Source organism: Echeneis naucrates, chromosome 24, assembly GCF_900963305.1.
Source record: "Echeneis naucrates chromosome 24, fEcheNa1.1, whole genome shotgun sequence".
NCBI lineage: Eukaryota > Metazoa > Chordata > Actinopteri > Carangiformes > Echeneidae > Echeneis > Echeneis naucrates.
In genome coordinates this window covers 9,775,278-9,785,836 of record NC_042534.1, presented here as the reverse complement: position 1 = coordinate 9,785,836, position 10,559 = coordinate 9,775,278, and the positions used below count along the sequence as shown (strand labels likewise).

At 37.7% G+C, this 10,559-nt stretch overlaps 1 long non-coding RNA gene across 5 annotated transcripts; it reads right to left on the bottom strand.

The window, feature by feature from the left end:
• Positions 1 to 739: 739 nt before the first annotated feature.
• On the bottom strand, positions 740 to 9,711 carry LOC115038307 (uncharacterized). Of its 5 annotated transcripts, none has more exons than XR_003840500.1 (9): positions 8,488 to 9,710; positions 8,340 to 8,386; positions 8,174 to 8,251; positions 6,612 to 7,779; positions 5,596 to 5,663; positions 5,017 to 5,085; positions 4,856 to 4,924; positions 4,487 to 4,549; positions 740 to 882 (listed from the first exon to the last, which is right to left on the bottom strand). It is a non-coding gene; the product is annotated as an uncharacterized LOC115038307 (long non-coding RNA). The 5 variants fall into 5 exon arrangements; XR_003840502.1 differs by lacking the exon at positions 740 to 882 and adding an exon at positions 4,308 to 4,364 and having other exon boundaries at positions 8,488 to 9,711; XR_003840499.1 differs by lacking the exon at positions 740 to 882 and having other exon boundaries at positions 4,311 to 4,549; positions 8,488 to 8,574; positions 9,323 to 9,711.
• Between the last annotated feature and the right edge of the window lie 848 nt (positions 9,712 to 10,559).

Genomic DNA, 10,559 nt, shown 5'->3' with positions numbered 1-10,559 from the left:
TACATAATCTTTAACTAATCAATTCGTCACAGTGTCACAGTGTCAGAGGCAAATTGGTTGCCGTTTTAAACACATTTCAGCGATCGTTTGCTGCTGTCAATGAACAGTCTCCAATCTTTGGGTTCATACTGTGGCACTCCAAGCTTGTGCAGAAGTTGAGCAATATCTGTACAATACACCAAGTCCTTCGACTGGGAGCTGCGAGCACTGTCAGAGATTAGGTTCTATTCCTTCAATCTGGATGCCAATAGCTCGGCAGAGGACTTTGACAAGCTGAGATCATGAACTAGATCTTTTAGCTCCTCTTGGGAAAAAGGATGTGCTGATTCAAGATAAGATACTTGAGGCTGCTTCGGTTCTTTCTGTTGATCCCAGTCACATCCATAGCGCAGAAGTAGCAGTCAGTGACATGGTTTGCTGGCTACCTCCAAACCATGGGAATTCCAAACTTCAGACAACTCTTCTTCCCTTTGCTCCACTGACGCAGATACTCGATGCATGACTTGCATATGTGTGGTACCCAACCTTTATCCTGGTCACCAAGTTTAATACCAAAATAAGCATGGTAAGGACGCTTTATGAAACTTGTGACTAGATTCCTGTTAGGAACAATGGTGTATTCACCGCAGATGTAGCAGAGTACATCAGGCTTATTTTTTCAAGATCTTCTAGTCGAAGCCATTTCATTCACTTGTAATATAAAAAAAAACATGTCCAGTCATAAGTTGGCACACAGAAAATCTTCAGAATTTGTTTATTGCAAAAAACATGGTACATGTAAACAAAAATGTTAAAAAATAAAGATGTTCAGAAAGTTGACCTGACTGAGTAAAACCAGTGTGATTTTTGGATTCAGCACATCTGGAACAAATACACACACACCTGCAGAGACAGAGTAGGATTACCTTACTCACATGCACTGTAGTTACAGTGTCACAGAGGATGGCATATATTAAACAGCAAGTAAACATGTTATCCTGATAACTGGTTAGGTTAAGTACAAGCTGACAACAAAGACAGTGTTTTTGCAGTTAATAAACAGAGAAATGTGTCTTGTGAAGTGTCAGGTTTAAGCCACCTAGAACATTATAAAACACACAGGGAAGAAAGACAAAGGACAACAGCGCTCATTTTACTTGCAAGGAGAACAGACAGAGATGTGCTCAGTGACACTCTCTACCCGCTCTGGAGTATCTCTTCTGTTCTCCCCCTTTTTATTTCCTTAGGGTGGTCCCTAGTTACAAAATCTTGCAGCTCTAAAGGTGAGAATACACAGCTGCAAGTAGTGAATGATTTATATTCAAGTTATAAGTCACAAGAAACTCAAACACATTGAGGGTTAGTTTATGAACGAAGTAATCTCGCTTCGACATCCTCCCTTTCTTCATAAATCTTCTTCGAAGGTCGTTGCTTCTTCTTCGGAGGTATGACCTCTGCTCCTGCTAATAAAACACAGGTTTCTGCATTCTTGCAGGGTCAGTAAAAGTTGAGCAGCACTGTGATAATCACTTTATATACATTTATTCTAACATTTCCCTCCTGTTTATCACATTCTTGCTCAACTTTTCATATCACTCTGCTCAGTCACTTCATTAAGATTTTCAACTGCGAGATAATTTTTATGAGCACAAGTAAGTTTACACTTGGAGGTAATGTCTTTAACATTTATAATCTTTTTAAACTGAGAACAAATCCAGTACATTTTTAATAGGGTCTTCTTCTCCACTACTCTCCTCGTCAGTTTGAGAATTACTATCCAGCAAGGGATACATTTGAGCCACTTTATCTTCCATGGGTGAAATTGCTGTAGTAATTAGACGGTTAATAAGAGAATGCAAGCAGGGTACACAACAACATCCACACAAAGTTAAAATTGCAGCAAACACTGCTATAGAGACCAAAACAGAGGACACTAGAGCTTTATATTTTCCAAAGACATCCATCCAGGAATCCCACATTGAGGTGTCAACCCCAGAGTGTTCTTTCATCTTGCCATTGAGAGCTCGGAGTCCCTCTATGGCCTTAGTAAGGCTGCCATCAGCAGCTGTGTTGTTGGGGATGAACGTGCAACACTGCTCTCTGAACATAGCACACACCTCCTTTCTCAGCCAACAACATGTCCAGAGCTATCCTGTTCTGGAATGCCATTAGAGAAGTTGCAGACAACTGTCCATGTAACGCCTCGAAACCGCTCTGTGTCCAATTACCTAACTTTTGAACATTGTAGTGGATGTAGTTGATCCTGTCTGCATTTTTATTAATTGTACACCACCAACATAAAACTGACTCAAATCCTGCTGCTACTTGATCTACTAATTTGTCTTCATCTGAAACACCTCGAGGTACACCGATTGAAATGTCCAGTCATAGTTCCTCCTGTTATAAATATACAAGTAAAGTTTCCAAATGCAACTCTTTTGGAAAATGTAGCTTTCTCTTTTCTCAATTTTATCCTGTTGTGAGTCTAGGTAAAATATATATCCTTTCCACTGATCTGCTGCATATCCCCCCAGTTTAAATGAATTCAGGGGTATGTATACAGTGCTAACAAACTTACTTGCATTGTAACAGACATAAAGTTCAGTTGTGGTTCTTTCTCCATTATGGGGCCGGTTACACGGACTGTATGGCAGATTAGGCCATCGTCGTTGAACTGATCTTAAACTACGTCTGTTTCCTTCTTTCATCTGATTTAGCGTTTGTACTGTATCTGTTCCATCCCCTTGGGGTGGCTTCCACAGGTGCCATGTTAGTAGAAAGGTTATTATAAAAAATATAGTCATCAACCATCCTCCGATGGCCCGTGATGACCACTTAGGAGTCATTTTAGTCGAAAATCAGTCTCCTCTACTTGGTTTGGTGTCTTGTAAAAACTTCACTGACTTTCAGGTCTATCCAGCCTCTAAACGTCTGGATCTACCCTATTATCAGTCTTTGGCTCACCTCCCCTATCGGAGCTTTCAACTGAAATGACCTTTTTACAGTGCGTTAAATGAATCTATGTCGATCTTTCTGTTTCTTCAATACATTTCTTTAATCATTTTTTTTTTTTTTTTTTTGTCTGATTTACAAAATGTGTGCCGTTATCACTATATATTTTCTCAGGAATTCCTAATCTTGGTATTATGTCTTTACACAGTGCCTTAGCTACTGTTATTGTATCTGGATGTTTCCTTGGAAAAAGCTCTGTCCATTTTGAAAAAGTGTCTATTATTACTAAACAGTATTTCTTTCCTTCACTTTGATTTAGTTCTATAAAGTCCATATGGATACTTTGGAATGGATATTGAGGTGTAGGGAATCGCCCTCTACGTGGCCTTAAATTCCCTTGAGGATTGTGTCTTGGACATGTTAAACATGATCTACAAAAATTTTTTGAATAAGAGTTAAATCCATAAGTGGTATAATGCTGATGTATCTGTCCTACCATCCCTCCTGTTGAGACATGTGTCACACCATGGCTCAATATTGCCGCCCACTTGTATACATTTTTTGGTAGGATAGGTTTGCCGTCTGGTCATACATACATGTCGTTTTGTAACTTCTTTCACACTCACATTCACTCTCCTACTCGGACATTAAGGGTGCACACCAGGACTCCGGCATCCTCTACTGAGACTCCCTTGGTCTCTTTCTGGGACTCCCTTGGTCCCCTGAGACTCCCTTGGTCTCCTCTTATTTTTTACCTGCCAGTGTCTAGAATATTCAGGGCTTGTTCATGCGCAATGACCCCAGGTCATTCGCTGTGGCCACTCACTCTTTTTAAGTCAAGACTCAACTCACCTCCGTTGTCTTTCCCCTCTCGGACCTTTGGATCCCAGCTGGCGGGCCGATACCCAGTCCCGGAAAGGGTTATTTCCAGACTCACTGTTTTAGGAGTCCGCCGTGGCCACGGTTTTCCTGGAATCCACCCGCCCGCTGGAATCCTCCGGTCTGTTGGTATCCGGCTCGAAGGACCAAATTAATGTCAGGTTTAAGCCACCTAGAACATTATAAAACACACAGGGAAGAAAGACAAAGGACAACAGCGCTCATTTTACTTGCAAGGAGAACAGACAGAGATGTGCTCAGTGACACTCTCTACCCGCTCTGGAGTATCTCTTCTGTTCTCCCCCTTTTTATTTCCTTAGGGTGGTGCCTAGTTACAAAATCTTGCAGCTCTAAAGGTGAGAATACACAGCTGCAAGTAGTGAATGATTTATATTCAAGTTATAAGTCACAAGAAACTCAAACACATTGAGGGTTAGTTTATGAACGAAGTAATCTCGCTTCGACATCCTCCCTTTCTTCATAAATCTTCTTCGAAGGTCGTTGCTTCTTCTTCGGAGGTATGACCTCTGCTCCTGCTAATAAAACACAGGTTTCTGCATTCTTGCAGGGTCAGTAAAAGTTGAGCAGCACTGTGATAATCACTTTATATACATTTATTCTAACATGAAGATGCATAAACGAAGTGTTAATAAATGTGGCTCTACAGATGTTTTACCTGATGTGTGTAGTTTCTGGTGGATCACACTCCATATCACTGTCTTCACTTTGACTCTGATGACTGGTAGTGAGAAACAAGCAAACATTAAATAAAATTAACATATTTACACAGGAATAGACAGACCTACAAATTATTTGTAAAACATTCAGAAGACCATAACACTGCTTTTTGCAACATTACATTTTGGGGAAGCCTAAAACCTATAAAGGGCACAAAGTCCATCAGCCCACTTTGAGAAACAAAGATCTTGATAAATGCTCCATTGCCAACAAAGACAGAGTGTTTTGCAGCCACTAAACAGAGACCTTCTGGTTTTTAGGGGCAATAAACTAAACATCAATAAATGGATTTGGAGAGTCCTTTTACCTGGTTTGTATAATTACTGGTGGATCGCACTCCATATCACTGTCTTCACTTTGAATATGCTGACTGGCACTGAAAAACAAGCAAAATAGTAAATAAAACTGGTTAGATTAAGTACAAAGTTGCAACAAAGACAAAGAGTGTTTTACCTACAGATGTTTTACCTGGTATATGTAGTTTCTGGTGGATCACACTCCATATCACTGTCTTCACTTTGACTCTGATGACTGGCACTGAGAAACAAGCAAACATGTTAAATATAATTAACATATTTACATGGAAATACATTTTCACAGAAAGAACAGGAAATTCTTTACATTACATGTGCCATAGCACTCATGATGTCTTCATTCTGAATCAGAAGATGCAATTTACAGGATGAGTATGAACAGAGAAACAAGCTAATATTTTAAGCGGAATTAACATATTAACACGGAAATATTCGTCCATGAATAGAGTACTACAAAGTCTTTGTTAACAGCATTAAAGATAGCCAAACAGAGCTTTTTCTTTTCTTTTTCCTCCTTTTCGATAATAAATATAATGATATAGATCTATTAACCAAATTAAAGCCTACTTTTCCTTTTATTTTGCCATTTGAATCCCTGATCATTTCTGGAGGACCCACTTTGCATTGTAATGTCCTTACCAAATAGTCGCAGAAACAAAACAATCACAGTTAAACTTAGTGCCAAAAGTAAGAAAATGTTGTTTACATATTGCAAATACAAAACGTAGTTCACCTGTTAGTAAAATCCATGAGCGTCTGACGGCCTGGTCCATCACTGTGGGCTCTCACCTGTGTGGGATCCTGATCAAAGAATGAGAAAATCACGCTTACAAAAACCTATCAAACCTGATTGTAACCTCTTTTTAAAATGGAAGTCATCCAACATTATATTACTTTGCCAAACTGTTTGACTTGAGTTGATGCTGACACTGCTTTACCGAACAAAGTAGCACACGTGCTAACGTGCTCAAATAATCAACGACCGAATACAAAAAGGAACGTTGGACAACAAAAGCCTGCCTTCATACAAACATATTTCAGCAAACACAAGTATACATACAGAGGTAGAGGCATGATTATGCTAGCCTAAAATGTTTTTCTCACTTTGTTGCTGTTCCTGTGCCCGTCTTCCATCTTGTAAAATAGTAAAATGGTAAAATGGAGTTTTGGCTATGCTAGTTTTGTGCATTGTCATGATCACGTCATCACGCTGCGCTTCCATAAGATCACGCCACGTCTATGTAATCCCTACATGATCACGTATGTGATTTTAAATATTTATATTCTTATTTTTGTAATAATGTTATATTACATATTTTTATCCAAATCAAATTTTTTTTTTAAATTTTGTTACACTATTCATTTCTAATTTAAGGAACATCAAAAGTGGTGAACTACTGCTAGCCAAGTAGTGAGAGCGTTTAGCATATAATCGTAGCATCCTGTGTTTGAATCCTGCCAGGGGCCTTGGGTTCTGGTCATTTCCCTCTCTCACTTCCTCTTTTCTTTTGGCCTCTCTATCAGTTACTGATTAAAATAAAGGCACAAATCTCAAAGTACCATTTGAAAAGCATTGAAATGATCGAGAAGAAAAACAAATTTCAAATTTCAAGTTTCCTTAAAGATGGCTATGTCTACGACAGAGTTAACACCAGAAACACGGGGAAAAGGTGTAGCCAACAAATTAGAAAAATGTAGCTCAGAATTACTTTTAAATGAAAATGTAAAAACAGAGGAACGAATGCTTACAGTGTGATAGGCCAGAGAAGATCCAAAACTACAGACTGTAGTCCAAATATGAAAATAAATCCAGAAAAGCACAGGCAGGAATCCATAATCCAAAAAAGGAATCCAACAATCAACAGGTGAAAATGTAGACTGGCAAAAAGAAGGAAATAAGTTTACAAGACTAACGAGACTAACAGGTATTTGGATAGGCAGTCACTGGGCAGATGATCATCAAAAATCAAAAGCAACAAATCAAATGTCAGAGATTGTCTATGCAGGCATGTCTATGCATGTTTTTCCTCTGTTTTATTGGTCTGATTCATCACTGATCATCATATACGTGTGTAGATAGAAAAGAAGTATTCAGAATTAGGGCTGCAAATTTTTGGTTCTTTACCAAAGTCGATTATTTATTTATTTATTTATTTTTGATTAGTCGATCAGTCATTATTATTTTTAAACTCTGGCCAGGTCTGAATTATCTGGAGCAGTGGCTCGCAAACTTTTTATACTGTGCAGTAATCCAAACTCCAAATAAAGCTTTAAGCAACAGAGATAGGAAGCATAACAAACCTCACAACTGTAATTTGCAAATTCATTACAATAATGAACATTCACATTAACCCATAAAGGAAAGGAAAATTATGGGGAATGCACCAAAGAGCAAATGGACCACATACAAGACATTTCTGCTGTATGTTTGCTTTTTATACAACCAGTTAATGGTACATTCATGGAACATTTAAGTTGTATTTGAAAATGAGTCAACATGACAATTGATACTGCTTCATAACACAAATGTAAATTTTTATTTGCATTTCAACAACATATATCAACACTGTGTCTTAATGGTGAAGTTTTGCAACAAATTCTTTTTCAGAATTGCTTAATGTCACCATTTTTAATGTCACATTTTTTTGAGAATAAATAAATAAATAAATAACACTGCCTTATCATGGGGCCTCAATATAAACACTATTCTGTGTACTTCAGCATTTAGAAAACATACACAGTGCAAAAAACAAAACAAAATGTTGGTATTAATAGCTTTGACAGTTTAGAAAATTGATAGATGGAACACTGTTGTAGTCATTTAAGAACCCATCAGACTCCAGGATGAGTGTTTTCGTACTCCTTCTGAACTACCTCCATGGTGCCTTCAGTGGAGGGGTGAGGTGCTGACAAATTGCTGCAGGAAGAACATAAATTCCTTTGATAAGGTGATATGATCATGAGCACACAACACACAGCTACTCAGGATGGCACAAGAAAAGAAAAAAAAAAAAAAACATGAACTAAATAAAACTAAATTTGCAAACAGCCATTAATAAATTTGGTACTGAAATGTGTTGCTGCTACAGTAAGCACAAATCCTAAAATGCTGCAACTCAAATAGAACGAGAAAAAGTAACAAAAACCTGCTGTCCTGGTTAGAAGTTAATTCTTGAAGATATAAAGAGCTCATTTAATAGTAAAAAGTGCTTAAAATGTCTCATGTTTAGGGTTATTATTAAACTTTAATGTGATGAATAGAGGAGTAAATTCAATCAATGTTTTGTGTTTGAATTAGACTTTATCTTTACCTGGCATTTAAATCCCCATTAGACTCTGGATTGTCATCACCAACTCTATAACGAGGCCACTGGAACACTCTCACAGAACTACAATTGAATAATTACAGTCAAACTACAACAAAAGTCTCTTTGTATATAGCTAAGTGTAGTGAAGCTAACAATTGGATACATTCACCTGCGACGGACTAGTCCATTACGGTAAACAGTCCCTTGCGAGAAATCCTGGCCAAGTAATGAGCAAAAAACAATAAAAAAATATATTCATTGCATAAAACCCCGATTTGTAGTTCGACTCTGCATTTAGAAATATGGTTAGACTTTACCTGATGAGATGAAAGACAATAGGTTTCTCCGTCGAAGACAACAACACCAGGCTGTCCAGCTTGGTTGTCAATACATTCGACTGAAATCTACAATATAATGAAAAATGCACAGTTGAAATTAATTGTTTCATTTAAAGGCTCTGTTGCATGCCACCCTATAAAACTGTATAGTTTTACTTGTTTCCTAACATTGCTAACGTAACAATGCTAACAGTGCTAACATGGGGGAAAAAAATAGACCCACATATATCCACTTATTAGCAAGTCAGTCGGTTCACTCGATGAATCTAGATTCAAATAAAGCTAGAGCAACACTGCCATTCCCCTACATGTACAGGTATATTCATTTCAGCCAAAGACTTACAGTCGTATTTTCATTAGCCATCGCCATTGTCGTTAATATTACGTGAGACAAAAGGACGTACAGTACGTGACACTGCTGACGTTCAGATCACGTAGCGCCGAAATTTGTCTTACGAAATGTTCAGTATTAAGCATGTCAAAGTGATATAAGAACGATCCAAAATCCTGTGCTTGACCTAACTTTTTATAATAATCTATTTTATACGTGTGACATTTCTGAAAATATATTTATATATGTGGACATTTTTTTTTTTTTTTAAATGAACGATTACTTAATGATTTTATCTTTATACATTGATTGTTAAACTCCAACAACATTGTTCGTTCCTGTAAATATTTTTATACTCTCTGTGTTGTGCATCTAACAATGTGCCGCTGTAATGTAAAGTTTCCCAGATTGGAATCAATAAAATAAATGAATCTCTTTGTTGATCAATCTGTTTATAAATCAATCATTAAATAAAAATCATACCTCGCATGATGGGTAGATTGGCAGACAGGATGTGCTCCCCTGTTCAGTTCATATTACTCATAGATACGAAGAGAAAGAGAAACTCCAACAACATTGGTCTTATTCAAGGACGATGTGTGAATGGATGGTTACGAAGTTACGCACAAGCTTCCATGGACACAGAAAAGCTATACATTGTCTCTTTTGGAAATGTACATTTTCAAATAAAAAAACATGTAAATCATACCTCACTATTTGAGAATTGTACAGATTTTGGATGACTCGTGGTGTTTTCTTCTCATCATGGTGGTAGACATGACTCAACTGAGAAAAAGAAAGCAGCTAAAAAACATGATGATGGATTTATCTAGATGTTCTTACTGTGTCTGTCTTCTCAAAAATGTCAGGATCTGCATGTAGGTTTCTGTTTTACATGCAATGGAAACTCCGCCTTCTCTGCGACCGATGCTGTGCTATGAATTACCTGCTATGCTTGCAGAAGATCATACTGACGGGATGTGGCCAAAATGAATCTGCAGAACGCAAAGACTAGTTTCAGGAAATCGTAGCACATACTCCACAAGTAACTTTGAAACAGGAGTACATTATGTTTTTTATTGGGACTGGAATTTGCATGGAACACCCATGAAAAACCTGAGCACTGCTCAGTAGTCTTGTGGCAGCATGATGTCAAATGACACAACTGATTTTCCTGTTACTGAGGCATCAGATTCAGTATGGGGTGGACTGTGTTTTACTGACAAATGTTGGAATATCTGATTTTATACTTCTTACATGTTTTTATACTCTTTGATGATTGTATTGTTTGAACTTTTTGAACTGTTTATGATCAAGTTAAGAGTGAGGATAGAATGCACATGAGACATGAGTGAAAAACATTTTTTATAAAATATCCATATATGATATTGTGACAAAGTGGGTGAGAATACACCATTTGTCCCTACTTTTACCATCAATGCCACGTAGCTTACTGATTTAACCATGTTTGTTAATTGTTTGTTCAGCATTAAACATTTTGCAGACACTTCCTATCCTGGGTTTGTTTGTAGTTTGCATTATATTTGGTTAAAGTTCACAGGTGCTGGATAGGAGGGTCCGGCCTCGCACCTCAGATTGAAGAGGAACAATGTGGATTCCATCCTGGTCGTGGAACAACGGACCAGATCTTTGCTCTTGCACGTATCCTGGAGGGGGCCTGGGAGTATACCCATCCAGCATACATGTGTTTTATATACCT